The sequence below is a fragment of the Arvicanthis niloticus genome, chromosome 18 (genome assembly GCF_011762505.2).
Source record: "Arvicanthis niloticus isolate mArvNil1 chromosome 18, mArvNil1.pat.X, whole genome shotgun sequence".
In the NCBI taxonomy this organism is placed as follows: Eukaryota; Metazoa; Chordata; class Mammalia; order Rodentia; family Muridae; genus Arvicanthis; species Arvicanthis niloticus.
This window is the reverse complement of record NC_047675.1, coordinates 28,776,622-28,791,323: the sequence shown is the minus strand read 5'-3', so window position 1 is coordinate 28,791,323 and position 14,702 is coordinate 28,776,622. Positions and strand designations below refer to the sequence as shown.

The 14,702-nt window shown below is 36.8% G+C and overlaps 1 long non-coding RNA gene across 5 annotated transcripts in view; it reads left to right on the top strand.

Moving 5' to 3' along the window:
• Positions 1-13,522, top strand: part of LOC117723211 (uncharacterized) — a 41,968-nt gene extending 28,446 nt beyond the window's left edge. For 4 of the 5 annotated variants that reach the window (XR_004608638.2, XR_004608639.2, XR_004608637.2 and 1 more), the window contains one exon: positions 2,739-5,341. This is a non-coding gene — a long non-coding RNA (uncharacterized LOC117723211). Of the gene's footprint in view, positions 1-2,738; positions 5,342-13,348 lie in introns of those variants that run through there. The other variant, XR_013104861.1, reaches the window with a different exon arrangement.
• The last annotated feature ends 1,180 nt before the right edge of the window (positions 13,523-14,702 follow it).

The window sequence follows — 14,702 nt, the reverse complement described above, 5'->3', positions numbered from 1 at the left end:
CAGACTTTATGTGAAGACTAATGATTTTAAATCATCTTTCATGTAATAAAATGCATAATCTCATGTCATAGAAGTTTCTAAAACATAGTTTATTTGTATATGTCCGAAGAATTAAGTACTAGATTGCTATAGAGCCAATGACAGTATAAAAGTGGTTTATGTGTGCTACAAAGAGGTTTCTATTGAATGGAGCAAAGGAACATGTTATTGAAACAACCACACTGATGGACTAAGGTACATACTAAACTAATCTCATTAGCCTGCTTTTATGGGGGCATGAGCTCCTCTTTATGAGTAAGAGTAAAATAAGATTTCAAGTGTTCATAAAAAGAAATTGAATCCTTTTACCTCATAAAAAACCCCAATAACCCAAATGTGATTCAGCCAACAATATGGGCTCATGTTCATGGAACTGAATATGAATAATCATAATGTCATTTTAGAGTAAAATATTAGTCATACTATTATAATTATAATGTTTACTAATGTATTTAAATTTTCTTTTTAAGTCAGGTGTTTTTTTTTTTAATATAATAGGAAATTTGAGGATCTAATATATATTTCAAACTATTTTGTTAAGAAAAAACTGTGAACATACAGAAAAGCATTCATAGTATTAAAAGACATATTCTCATTCTATAGTAATTCATTCCAATTTTAATTTCTAGGGTAGGACTCTCAGATTAATTGCATTAATTGCCTTAGCTATAGATTCTTTTAATCTATCCAGTCATTCCATAGGTTAGCTTATTAGTACCCTAAGTTTAGTTCTAAATAATCACAACTTCTATTTTAAACAGGTTAGAGGACATGAATTTGAGTTTCTGCTTACCTGACCTCAGATAATCTTTCCTAATTTTAGGCAGACTTCTTTATTTGAGTAACTACTGTGTAAGAACTCTGACCCAATATTAGTTTAGGGTAAGATAAGAGAGATAAGCACCCCGTTTCAAATACTAGAATTTGTAATTTCTACCTCTCACAAAAAATCATTGTGTGTGTGCATGTATATTCCACTTGGTATTTAAACCTATGCTCAAGTAAGCACTTGGCATGTTGGTGTCATATGTAAGGAAGAAAAAGGAAAAGAAAAAGTCAGAAGCGCAGTCTGTGTGTAAAAAAAAATGAAAATAGATTCATATTTGTTATCTTGCACAAAGCTCGAGTCCAAGTGGATCAAGGACTTAACAGAAAACCAAATATCCTGAATCTAATAGAAGACAAAGAGGGAGGGAGCCTCTAACTCATTGGCACATTGGAATGGGGAGGGAGGACGTTCCTAAACAAAATCCAATGGCATAGGCTCTAAGATCAAGAATTAATAAATGAGATCTCATGAAACTGGAAAGCTTCTGTAAGGCAAAGGACATAGTCAATAGGAATTACTGGCCACCTACAGATTGGGAAAACATCTTCATTAACCCAACATCCCATAGAGGGCTCATATATAAAATATATAAAGAACATAAGAAGCTAACCACCAAGAAACCAAACAACCTAATCAAAAAATGGGGTGCAGAACTAAACAGAATTTACAACAGAGGAATCTCTAATGACAGAGAAGCACTTAAAGAAATGTTCAAAGTCCTTACTGATCAGGGAAATGCAAATCAGAACGACCCTGATATTCTACCCTACACAAATCAGAATGCCTAAAATAAAAAATTCAGGTGACAGCACATGTTGGTGAGGATGTGGAGAAAGAGGAACACTCCTCTATTGCTGATGGGATTACAAATGGTACAACCACTCTGGAAATAAATCTGGAGTTTGCTCAGAAAATTGGAAATAGATCTACTTGACGACCCAGCTATACCACTCTTGGGCATATACCCAAAAGATGCCCTACTATGCTGTAGGGACACATGCTCCACTATGTTCCTAGTAGCCTTATTTATAATAGCCAGAAGCTGGAAACAACCCAGATGTCCTACAAAGGAAGAATGAATACAGAAAATGTGGTTCATTTACTCAATGGAATATTACTCAGCTCTTATGTATGAAAACATCCTGAGTTTTGCAGGCAAATAAATGTCAATAGAAAATATCATCCTGAGTGAGGTAACTCAGACCCAAAGTATATGCATTGTATGATATGTACTCAAAAATAAGTGGATATTAGCAAACAAACAAACAAACAAACAAACAAACAAAAAAACAAAAAAAAAACCAAAAAAACAAAACCAGAATACCCAGGACACAATCCTTAGAACTCAAGAAGGTTAACAAGCCAAAGGGCCCAAGTGAAAAGCAAGCGATCACTAGAAACAGAGGGAGGGAGTGACCTGGGTGAGAGAGGGGGGAGAGGGAGGGAAAGGGGAGAACATGATCAAGCATTGGGAGGGACAAGACAGAAGCCCTGAGGGTCAACAGAAAGAAAGGAAACAGAAAACTCGAGCGGTAGGAGGTAATGGGGACCTTCTAGAATGTACCAGACACCTGGGAAGTGAGAGACTTTCAGGACTTAAAGGGATGGTCCTTGGATGCAATGTCCCACAGTGCAGAGAGGGAACTTGCAGAATCTACCTCCAGTGGAGTGACAGGACATCAAGTGTATGGATGGGGTTGCCATCCCACAGCCAAACACTCTGACCCAGAATTATTCTTGTCTGAAGGAACTGTAGGGACAAAAATGGAGAAGTCCATGAGAGAAAGGAGGTCTAATGACAGACCTAAATTGGCATTCAGTTCTAGGGGAAGCCCTGAGGCCTGACACTGTTACTAATGCTTTTTTGCAGAGAGGAGCTTAACATGGTTGCCGTCTGAGAGGCCCAACAAGACCCGAAGTCAGATGCAGATATTAATACTCAACCAATGGAAAGAAGCCGGGAACTCCTGTATTTGAATTGAGCAAAAGCTGGCAAGCCCCATTGGAAGACCAGCAGTCTCAACTGACCTGGACCCCTAAGATCTCTCAGACACTAAGTCACCTACCAGGCAGCATACACCAGCTGATATGCGGCCCCTGACACATATACAGCAGAGAATTGCTTGGTCTGGCCTCAGTGAGAGAAGATGTACCTAACCCTCAAGAGACTTGAGGCCTCAGGAAGTGAGGAGGTCTGGTGGTGTGTGGTATGGGTGTGGGTGTGGGTGTGGGTGTGGGTGTGGGTGTGGGTGGATACATCCTCTTGGAGACAGGGGTAGAGGAAGAGATATGTAAAAAGTAATAATTCTATTATTTACTGAAATTTATTCAACATTTACAATACTTGTATATTTATTGCAACATAATTTTACTTTAAAACGGTTTTCAAACTTTTTATATATTAGTTCATGCTACTACAAGTACCTAATAAAGCAATGTATAAAATGAAAAACAAAAACAATAAACAAATAGTAAAAAAGCTGAAGGAAACGAAGGGGGAAGAAACAAAAGAAACAGGATGATACAGAAAGAGAAGATGAAAGACTTGGTGTTAACAAGAGAAGTGGTACATCCCAGAGTTGTTCCATCGTTTCTTTCAAAAGACAAGTCTTGTCTTTGAGATTGGATTTATCCAAATTACCACATTCTTCCTTCAAATGAGGTTTTATTCCCAAGGAACAACCAACTCTTTGTGTCAGGTCTTTTAAAATATATTTTTCTCCATTTGTTGTTGATCTCAGTGTCTGGACCAAGGTAAATGTACTCTCTCCTGTACTTTTATGTTTCTTTGTGAAAAGTCTGTCTTTATGCTGCCAACTCTCATTATCAATTAGGCCCCTGCCCTGGAAATGTTAACAAATAATATGAGATGGCTCCTCTTGGCATTTTAGAGTACTTTGCTTTTTATTAGCTTGTTTCTAAAACTGAATTTTGTTATAGCACTTATGCAAATTATAGATACTTATGAATTATTCTAAATGTTTCAGAAAGGAAATTTATTATACATAAAGGCCACCCTATAAATGAAAAAGCATGCCTGAGAAGGAAATATATATTCTATTATATATTATATAAAAATATATAATATAATGATACAATATACAATCAAACATAACATACAACATAAAACATGATACACAATATATAATATATAGCATATAACAATAGCATATAGCATATAACATATAATACATAACAAAATATATAATGTGTAATACATTAAATGGAATATATAATACATAATATGTAATACATAATATATATTATGGAATACATTGTGTATAATACATAATTATTGATCTTTACAAATTCTCCCACAAACTATGTTGTGTGACCATCCTTTACACTTGAATTTATGAGTATATTACATAGATTTTAAAATGCATCTGGGTTACAAACAACTTCATTGAAATGTTGAGAGATATTGCTAAATTGCCTTGCAAAAATGCATGGATGTATTTTTATTTCATCTCACTGTGTGGATAGATGTTTCTTTCCTCACTTGGTCAAAATATGGCATCACTAGTCAAGATTTTAATGCAGGTTAGTGTGATAAGTAAAATAAGCCAAAATAATGAATCCCTGTGTATTTTTAAAACATAGATTATGAAGCATATTCTTCTCTTTTCCTCTCAATAATTGCCAAAAACTCTGTTTCCATTTTCAAATCATTGTCTGAGGACAATACATTCCTTCTGGAGCACTGGTTATGTTTACTGATTGTAATTTACACAGGATGAATTATCCTTTTGGATCTTACTATTTCCACATTACTCTCTCTCTCATTTTCCATTTATTTATGCTGGGGCTTGCTAATATATTCATTTATATTCCATCTATTCCCAAGGCTGATTTGAAGTGGCATATGAGAAAATAGCAGGCATAAAGAAAAATAGCATTGAAATGGAAGGAAAACATATCCTTAAAAAATTAATACAGTGACTTTAGCAGTAAATCTAGCTTTGAGCTTCCTAGATATCAAGGCCAAAGGAACCAGTCAATCTTTTGATTAATGCATAGCCTATAGAAAGAGAAAATATATTAGTTCATATGGTGATAAGCCATTTTTTCTGATGCTCAATTATTTAATGCATGTCGTATGTAGACATAAACAATAGAACTTACACAATGCTTAAAAATTATTGGCTACATAAAGCAGAGAATTTTCCTTGTAGAACTATTTTTTAAAAAGAGAAGTAAAATCCTGAAAACCCTATCCACAAAAGAAAGACAATTTTTATAGAGCAGAAGACATTTAGCTCTGATGATTAGATATTAAGTTGAATATAAATCATTCTTATTATATTTAATGTATCCAAAGGCATAAGCTCATTGCTATTGTTGCACTGAACTTTAGGTCTAAAAAGGAAACAAAAGTGAAATGTATTTAATTGTCCTGGCAAAGAAATGGTGATGATAATTATGATAAAGATAATTATGACTTACTCTCACATAAATTATAGCTTGACTCCATGCCACTTGAATGATATCTATTTGTTCCTCACAATGACGCGAATCTTTAGGAAAACCAAGTGAGGGACATTTGTGAAAAGAATTTCCCAATAGTAGTTCAGTCCAGTATCATCTGTCAAAACTGAAAGAAATGATTCCAATTTACTAATCCCTCATATTATCATTTTAAACACTATTAGCATATATTCCTTGTATAAAGGTGAAGATTTCATCCTGACCTTATTACTTAAATATATGTATATATTTTTAGAATTAAATACATACTATATATTAGAGTTATCTTTATGATTTGGATCTAGATACATGTCTTCACAATCACTGTTAGATTGCATTTTCTTTTATCTGTATATTCTTTTTTAATATGATTCTACCATGTGCTCTCTCTTGTACACACACACACACACATAAACACACACACACACACACACACTGAAATGCTATAGATGTCTGTATGCTTAGATAAATAGAAAGAAAGATCCATCCATTTGCCTAAGAATTTCGTGAAGTCATTGTTTTTTAATAGCTGAGTAGTACTCCATTATGTAAATGTACCACAAATATTATCCTGAGTGAGGTGACCCAACCACAAAAGGACACACATGACATGCACACATCATAAGTGGATATCAAAAAAAGCTCGGAATACCCAAGACACAATTCACAGAGCACATGAAGCTCAAGAAGGAAGACCAAAGTGTGGATACTCCAGTCCTTCTTATAAGGGGAAACAAAATACTCATGGGAAGAAATACGGAGACAAGGTGTAGAGCAGAGACTGAAGAAAAGGCCATCTAGAAACTGCTCCACCTAGGGATCCATCCCACATGCAGTCACCAAATGCAGACACTATTGTGGATGCCAAGAAGTGCTTGCTGACATGAGACTGATATAGCTGTCTCCCGAGAGGCTCTGCTAGAGCCTGGCAAATACAAAGGTGATGCTCACAGCCAACCATTGGAATGAGCACAGGGTCCCCAATGGAGGAGTTGGTAAGGGGACTGTAGAAGCTGAAGAGGTTTGCAGCCCCCAAAGGAAGAACAATAATATCAACCAACCAGACACCCAGAGCTCCCAGGGACTAAGCCACCAACCAAAGAGTACACATGGAGGGACCCATGGCTCCAGCTGCATATGTAGCAGAGGATGGCCTTGTCAGACATCGATGGGAGGAAAGGCCCTTGGACCTGTGGATACTTGATGTCCCAGTGTAGGAGAATGCCAGAGCAGGGAAGTGAGAGTGGGTGGGTGGGTGAGTGGAGAAACGCCCTCATAGAAGCAGGGTGAAGGGAGATGGGATATGTTGTTTCCTGAGGGAAAATCAGAAAAGGGGATAGATAACATTTGAATTGTAAATAAAGAAAATATCCAATAAAGGAAAAGTAAAAAATAGGAAGAAAAGAAGGAAGGAAGGAAGGAAGGAAGGAAGGAAGGAAGGAAGGAAGGAAGGAAGGAAGGAAGGAAGGGAGGAAGAAAGAAAGGAAGAAAAAAGAAAGAGAAAGAAAGAAAGAAAGAAAGAAAGAAAGAAAGAAAGAAAGCAAGCAACAATCAAACATAATTTCAATTTGCTTCTCTGTAGAACTCAAGCTAACAGAAGTTAACAAAAAGATAAATAGAAAACAAGGGATACTGAGAGTTTATTGAAATCTCTATTACAAGTAACTGCTTTATTTAAATCTCTATCCAGTTAGAAGTTGAGGATTCTTGCTGGGCAGATGGGTACAATCCTTCTATCTCAGTATTGGGAGGCATAGTAATTTCTGTGAGTTTTATTGAAGCCAGCCTGATCTATAAAGAGGTTTGAGCTGAGCCAGATCTACATAGTGACATCCTTTCTCAAAAGAACAACATCAATCAACCAGACCCCCCAAAGCTCCCAGAGACTAAACACACCAACCAAAAAGTACACATTGGGGGACCCCTGGCTCCTGCTGGATATGTACCAGAGGATTCTCTTATCTGGCATTGCTGGGAGGGGAGCCCCTTGGTCCTGTGGAGGCTTGATGACCCAGGATAGGGGAAAGCTAGGGTGTTGAGCCAGGAGTGGGTAGGCAGGTTGGAAAGCACCCTCATAGAGTCAGGGGGCAGGAAAAGGGGATAGGGGACTTGTGGAGGGAAAACTGAGAAGGAGGATAATATATGAAATGTAAATAAATAAAATAAACAATGAGAAATCAAAAAAACAATAAACAAACAGGAAGTTGAAATTTCCCTTATTATTTTTTTAAAGAATTATTTGTTTATTTTATATATATGAGTACACTGTAGCTGTCTTCAGACACACCAGAAGAGGGCATTGGATTCCATTACAGATGGTTGTGAGCCACCATATGGTTGCTGGGAATTGAACTCAAGACCTCTGGAAGAGCAGTCAGTGCTCTTAACCACTGAGTCATCTTTCCAGCCCTAAACAGAAGTGGATGTTAGGACTTGGGCTGTCAATGATCTGATCTGGATTCTAGTTAGAGGACAACTGCTCATCTGAGAAAAGAGGGGTCAGGAAAGCGGAAAATAAAGAGGAGAAGAAGAAAATAGAGAGGGAAAGTCTAACCCTAACCCTGAGAAGAAGAGAGCAGAGTGATCTTCAGATTTCAAAGCAGCTTTTAACTTAGTTTACTCTCACTGACTTTAAGGCTTATTTTTTCTTCTAAGGAGATGGCTTCTCTCTTTCTCACTTTATCTTATCAAAAGACTCAAGATAAACTCCAGGATTAGAAGGAGATGCTTAATTTCCACCTGTGCTTCCATAGTTAGTACCTCCCTCAAAACTTACACACCATGCTATTAGCAGGATCATTTATTGCTAAAATAATAAGTGAGTGATAAAGGGACAGCTCGTCTTGGCAGTAGGAGAGCATGATGAGGCAGTCAACTGAGGAGAGTAGAGCCAGATGGGTCTGCATGGATCAGATCCCAGGATCATCACTGCCGTGCTGGTCGTTGGACTGTGATGCACAGGGCAGTTTTTCCAAGTTGTAACAGATCGAGTCTTGGTTCTGGCTTCTGCCAAAAGCCCCACAACCTTGGGCTGCCTTTACTTTCTTTAAGTCTCATATTTTATTTAAGTTTTGTGATAAAAATAATAACCTCTGCTGTTTACAGTGTGCCATGACTCTTAAATGGCTTGCATACTTGAAGTTCCTAGCAGGAGGGTGGTACTTGATATTCAATAAATGTTAATTCAACATTTCTTTCCTTAGAGGATATTTCACTCATATTCAATTATTAATTTATTCAACAAATATTTACTGACCACCTCTAGGATATCAGGCACAGTGCAAAGCAATAAAGGCAAAATGATGAGAGAGAAAAAGGAAAATTCTTGCCATACTGACAGTTGAATTCTTATTTTGATTCATAATTGGAGTGAAATCTTTCAATTTTGGAATTGTGGAGATTCCTGATGTCCTCAGATTGGGAGATGATCGCTTCATTGTGATAATTAGAAATGTTGGATTCATTGAAAGCTGATTACATAGTTCATAATATAAATTTTTAAAGTGGGCTTATATTGTACATTCAATAACAAAATTTAAAGTGATTGTTCAGCTTTCTCCACATCCTTACCAGCATGTGCTGTCCTTTCAGTTTTTGATCTTAACAATTCTAATGGTTATAAGGTGGAAATCAGAGTCCTTTTGTTTGTGATTTCTCTGATGACTAAGGATTTAGGGCATTTCTTTAAGTGTTTCTATACCATTAGAAATTACTCTATTGAGAAATTCCTGTTTATCTCTGTACCGTATTTTTAATTTAGGGTATTTGGTTTGTTAATGTCTAACATTTTGAGATCCTTATATATTTTGGATATTAGCCCTCTGTCAGATGCAGGCTTGGTAAAGACATTTTCCCAATCTTTAAGCTGTCTTTCTGCTCTATGGACAGTGTTTGACTTGCAGCAGATTTTCAGTTTCTTGAGGTCCCATTTATTAATTTTTAATGTTTGTGCCTGAGTCACTGGTGTTCTATTCAGGAAGTTTTCTCCTACTCCAATGAGTTCAAGGTTATGCTCCAATTTCTCTTTATATTAATGTATCTGGTTTTATTTTGAGGCCTCTGATCCACTCAGACTTGAGTTTTGTACATGTTGGGAAGTATGAATCTATTTTTATTCTTCTACATGCTGACATTCAGTTAGATAAACACCATTTTTAAAGATACTATCCATTTTCATTTTATAGTGTTGGCTTCTTTGTCAAAAGTGACGTGTCCTTGAGTGTGAGTTTATTTCTAGGTCTGTGATTCAATTCTGTTTAGCTGAGCAGCCTTTCTGTTTCTATACCAATGCCATGCAGTTTTTATTACTATTTCTCTGTAGTACTACTTGGCGTCAGGGATGGTCATACCTCCAGAAGTTCTTTTATTGTTCAGGGTTGTTTTAGCTACCCTAGTTTTTGTTTGTTTGATTGTTTTGTTTTTCTATATGAATTTGAGAATTGTTCTTTCAAGGTCTGAGGGGAATTGTGTTGGAATTTTCATGGAAATTGCATTGAGTCTGTAGATTACTTTTGGTAAGGTAGCAATTTTCACTATGTTAATCTAACAAATCTAAGAGTATGGGAGAGCAATAATACAAGTCAAGGAGATCAAGGAGATATAAATTGAAAAGGAAGAAGTCAAAGTATCACTATTTTCAGATAATATGATAGTATACATAAGTAATCCTGAAAATTCAACCACAGATTTCCTTCAGCTGATAAACACCTTCAGCAATGTGGCTGGATTTCCAAGTCTTCATAGAAAGAAATTGAAGAAGATATCAGAAGATGTTAATAAATTCTTACTAGGGTTCATGATGGGGGAGCCAGCTTTATGGTGACAGATTGGGAGGGAGAATGTAGCCAACTCCTATGGTCCTCCATAACCCTGGGCCATTACTACCCTATACCCAGTTATATTTTTTAAACCAAGTTCAAAGAACCAAGCATGAGTTCTTTCCTGTAAGAGCAAACTTGAAATCAAATCTGAGAATGCTTGATTACCTCTGTATCAGTCACGGAACTATTACAAATGTGGCTCTATCTTGCCTGGCAAATTGATATAAATGTGAAAAGGCTCACATCTAAGAATGAACACAGATGCCTTTGCTCCCCTAGCAGTCTACACAGTACCTTTTAGCAATATGAAATTTAGGAAGCAGGAAGAAATTTTTCATAGTCCCAGTTGATTTCTCTGTATCTGACAACAAAGATGTGTAGTGTCCTAAGCAACAGGGTTTTCTAGTGACTTCTACTGAGCAACCAAAAGAATGGCTAAAGTCTGCATTGTTTGAAAGTGAACCAGAGCAAGCTTGACTACCTTATAAGGGGTTATCCTATAGCGGATTCAGCTGTTCTGTTTTGTTTGCTGTCCAGTTACACTTGGCTTCTATAAGAAACATTACCTCATTCAGGGTATATGGCATCTAATTTCTTTTGCTATTGTCAATTTTGTTTTTAAATTTAGTGAGAAGGTAACAGATTACCTTATGGTTTATTTCTGCTTTGTTTTCGTAATCTGTCATTCCATGTTCCCCTTCATGCTCTTGATCCTTCATTCCCCTTATTCCTGAGAGCATGTTACTCCTGATGGTCTCTGTATTAGTATGTCCTACTATCTTTTTTTTCTAATACACCATATCACAGTGACCTTCCTTCTAGTAACCTGGCTTTTACAGGTAATCCAACTTGAACAAGATAAAGATTTGTGCTATTTCATGCATATATGAAAAGAACATGTGCATATATATTTCATAATATCATTTTTATTATAATTAACAATTTTATTGTGTAAATGAACCACATTTTTGCTAGTAACTCATCAGCTGATAAACACTTAGACTAATTCTATTTTCTCACTATTGCGATTAGAACAACAAATATGTCTTTGTACAAATATGTTTGTACTAGGGTGTAAAGAAATGTCTACACAGTAGGATCTAGAAAAGCAGATTTGTAGTATAATATATAATCCTCTGAGTACATTTCTAGGAATGGTACAGCTGAGTCATTTAATAATAGTTAACTAACTATTTTTTGAGACACCTCTAGGGTCCTCTTCAAATTAACTGTATTATCTTATAGTACCACCACCACTGGATAGGGCTACTCCTTTCCTGATATCTATACAATCATTCACTCAATAGTGGCCATGCTACATGTGTAAAGATCAGATGTTAAAATATTTTTAATTTACATTCTATTGTTGGTTGAGGATGTTGAAACTATTAGAGTATTACCTTGACATTAATATTTCTTCTTTTGAGAATTCTTTGTTAAGTTCCTTATCTCATTTTCAATTTATCTTGTGTGAATTATTGTCTTTGCATGATTTTATGAACCTGTGTTTCATGTTCAGGATTCATTAGAGAATGAAAGCGGTGATGAAGTATTTTAGAAAAACAAAACAAAACAAAACAAATGCAATCTGCGTTCTCTGCAGCATCTGATGATATATGTTAACTCTTCTGAAGTACTTCACACTCTGAATTACACAAAACAGAAAATATCAATCATAGACTCCCCCCCTTTTTAAAAATAACCATTCCATTCATTTATATCTCAAATGATATCCCACTTCCCTGTTAGCCCTCCACAAATTCCTCATCCCACATCTGCCCTCTCTTTCCCTCACTTTTGCATCTATGAGAGTGCTCCCCCACCCATCCACCCTCTCCCACACCACTGATGCTTCAGCAGTTGCTTACGCTGGTACATCAAACTTCCAGATGACCAAGGATCTTCCCTCCCATTGATGTTAGACAAGACCATGACAGGCCATGGCTCTGTATCTGGAGCTGTGGATCCCTCCCTGTACACTCCTTGGTTGGTGGTCTAGTCCCTGGGAGCAATGGGTGGTCCAGCCAGCTGACATTGTTCTTCCTATAAGGTTGCAATCCCCTTCTGCTCCCCGAGTCCTTCGGCCAGCTCACCCACCAGGGTTTCTGAACTTAGTCTGATGGTTGGCTCCAAGCATACACATCTGATTGGCCAGTTGCAGGCAGAACCTCCCAAGGAACATCCACACCAAGTTCTTGTCAGCAAGTACCTCTTGGCAATAGCAACAGTGACAGGGTTTGGTGTCTGCAGGTGGGGTGGTCCCTGGATGGCCATTCCTTTAGTCTCTGCTACTTTTTTTGTCTCTGTATTTCCTTTGGACAGGAACATTTCTGTGTTAAAAACATTGAGATGTGTAGGTGGGCCCATCCCTTGACTGGGGGCCATGCCTATCTACTGGAGGTAGTCTCTACAGGTTCTACCTCTCCATCACTGTGCTTTATGGCTAAAGTCATCCTCACCGACTCCCTTTTTATAGACTACTCATATCACTAATCTAGGATCTCCCAGGACATGAAAAGGCACACGTGATTCTTACTTTATTTGAAACCACTCAGAAATTTCTTTGATCCAATAAGAACAAAGAATTATCCCCATATCTTGGACTTTCTCCAATGAATGAAAGATACAGACCCTCTAAAATCTTATTCACATACAGATTCTTATTAAGATGGGAAAAGGGAATAAAACAAGTCTCCAGTTCTTCCACACTCCCATGTGACAGCGATGTTTTTCATGTGTCATCACTTAAGGAGTAAGATTCTAAGCCAGGTTTATTTTCTGTTTTGAAAGTTTCTTTTTATTTTAACTGATATGAATGTATAAGTACATGGGTAAATGGGAGAATGTGCACATGTGCTATTGAGTACAGGTGCCCAATGAACCCAGAAGGTTTTGGGTCACTGGATACTGGAATTTCAGGCAGTTGTGAACCATGTGATATGGATGTTGGAAACTAAATCCAGGTCCTCACCAATAGTAGCGTGTCTTCTTAACTGCTGAGCCATCTTTTCAGTCTGTAGACCAGGTTTTTTTTTTAAGCTAGGCTCCATTGGAAGTCTGCCTCAGAAAACAAAAAACCAAACAAACACAAACAAAATAAAATGCAACACAAATTAAAAACAAAATCCTTGTTGTAGGAATGTTGTATTACACATTTTGATATGTTTTCATCTTTCCTGTTATTACTCTTTAGGTGCCAAGAACATCCTTCATGATGTAGTAATCAAGAAACTTCCAAAGCATTCCAAACTGACACTTCTGTGTAAAAATTACTCTTATTTGAGACCGACCTGTTTAACATTTAGACACAACTTAGTGTGCCTTAGTGTATCCAAGAGCACACTGGTAAAATAAAGATCAAATACTATACATACTTATTTGAGTTTCCATGTTTGTATGTATGTATGTATGTGTGTATGTATGTATGTATGTATGTATGAGTTTTTGAATGTATCAGAATCATGATTTGAATGTTTGAAATTTACATATTGTATCTGGATTAATAATGCCATTCAGGTACTCATTATACCATATAAGTAAGATGACAACACAATGCATGTGATCTCTGAAGACATTTCTATTTGGTCTCCTCATGTTGTAGGCACCCCTGAGGAAAATGAACTTTGAAGAAAGGTAGGAGTCATACCAATGGCTTCCTAAGATCATGCTACTCTGCCAGTTTACTCCCATAAAGCTCTGAATATCTATTCCTAAGCCACAAAGTAGGTAACTTTTTTTATATGGTTAGGGCATCAAAGTTAAGATCAAAAAATTAGGACCAAGGCAATGGCTTGATGGATAAAATTCTTGAAATACAAAAGAGGTAACTTGAGTTCTGTTCCCAGAATCAACATCAGACTGGATTCCTTAGAACAGGAATTAATAATTCCAGAGTGTTTCTATAGACAAGTGATAGGGAGACACAGGAGAATCTTTGAGAGTATTGAAGGCCAGCCAGCCTGTCACCACCAATTACTGAGATCCTGGCTCAAAGGTAGAAGACGAAACACATTTTGCAGGTAGATTTCTGTCCTCCACATACATTCTGAATGTGCCATGAAAAGTACACAAATACAAACAAACTTATAAATGGCAGCATTCACACCACACACACACACACACACACACACACACACAAACCCCACTCTGTTTTATGAACTGGGACGGACATATGTCATATGGTCATGTTTTAAAATTATTGTCATTGAAATTTAGAACTGTTGCACATTTTGCCATTCAGTTTTCAGAGCCAGGCTTCCTACTGTAGCTTCCTTGACACTGTAACTGGCTAAACTTTCACCAGCATTCAGAAATGAGATGCTGAGCTGCGGAGATGTAATCCCTGGCTTTCGATGCCACATTGCACTTTAAATTTCTCGAGACAAAAATTCAAGGAATGTCCAACTGTCGTAGCAAATTGGTATCTTAGTGACCACAACTATTGTTTTTCGATACTCACTATTCATTTTTATTCTTTTACCTGTGTAAATGTTACTGTATTTATTTTACTTTTTAAAGAAAGAAATGACTGTTCCAGATAGACTACA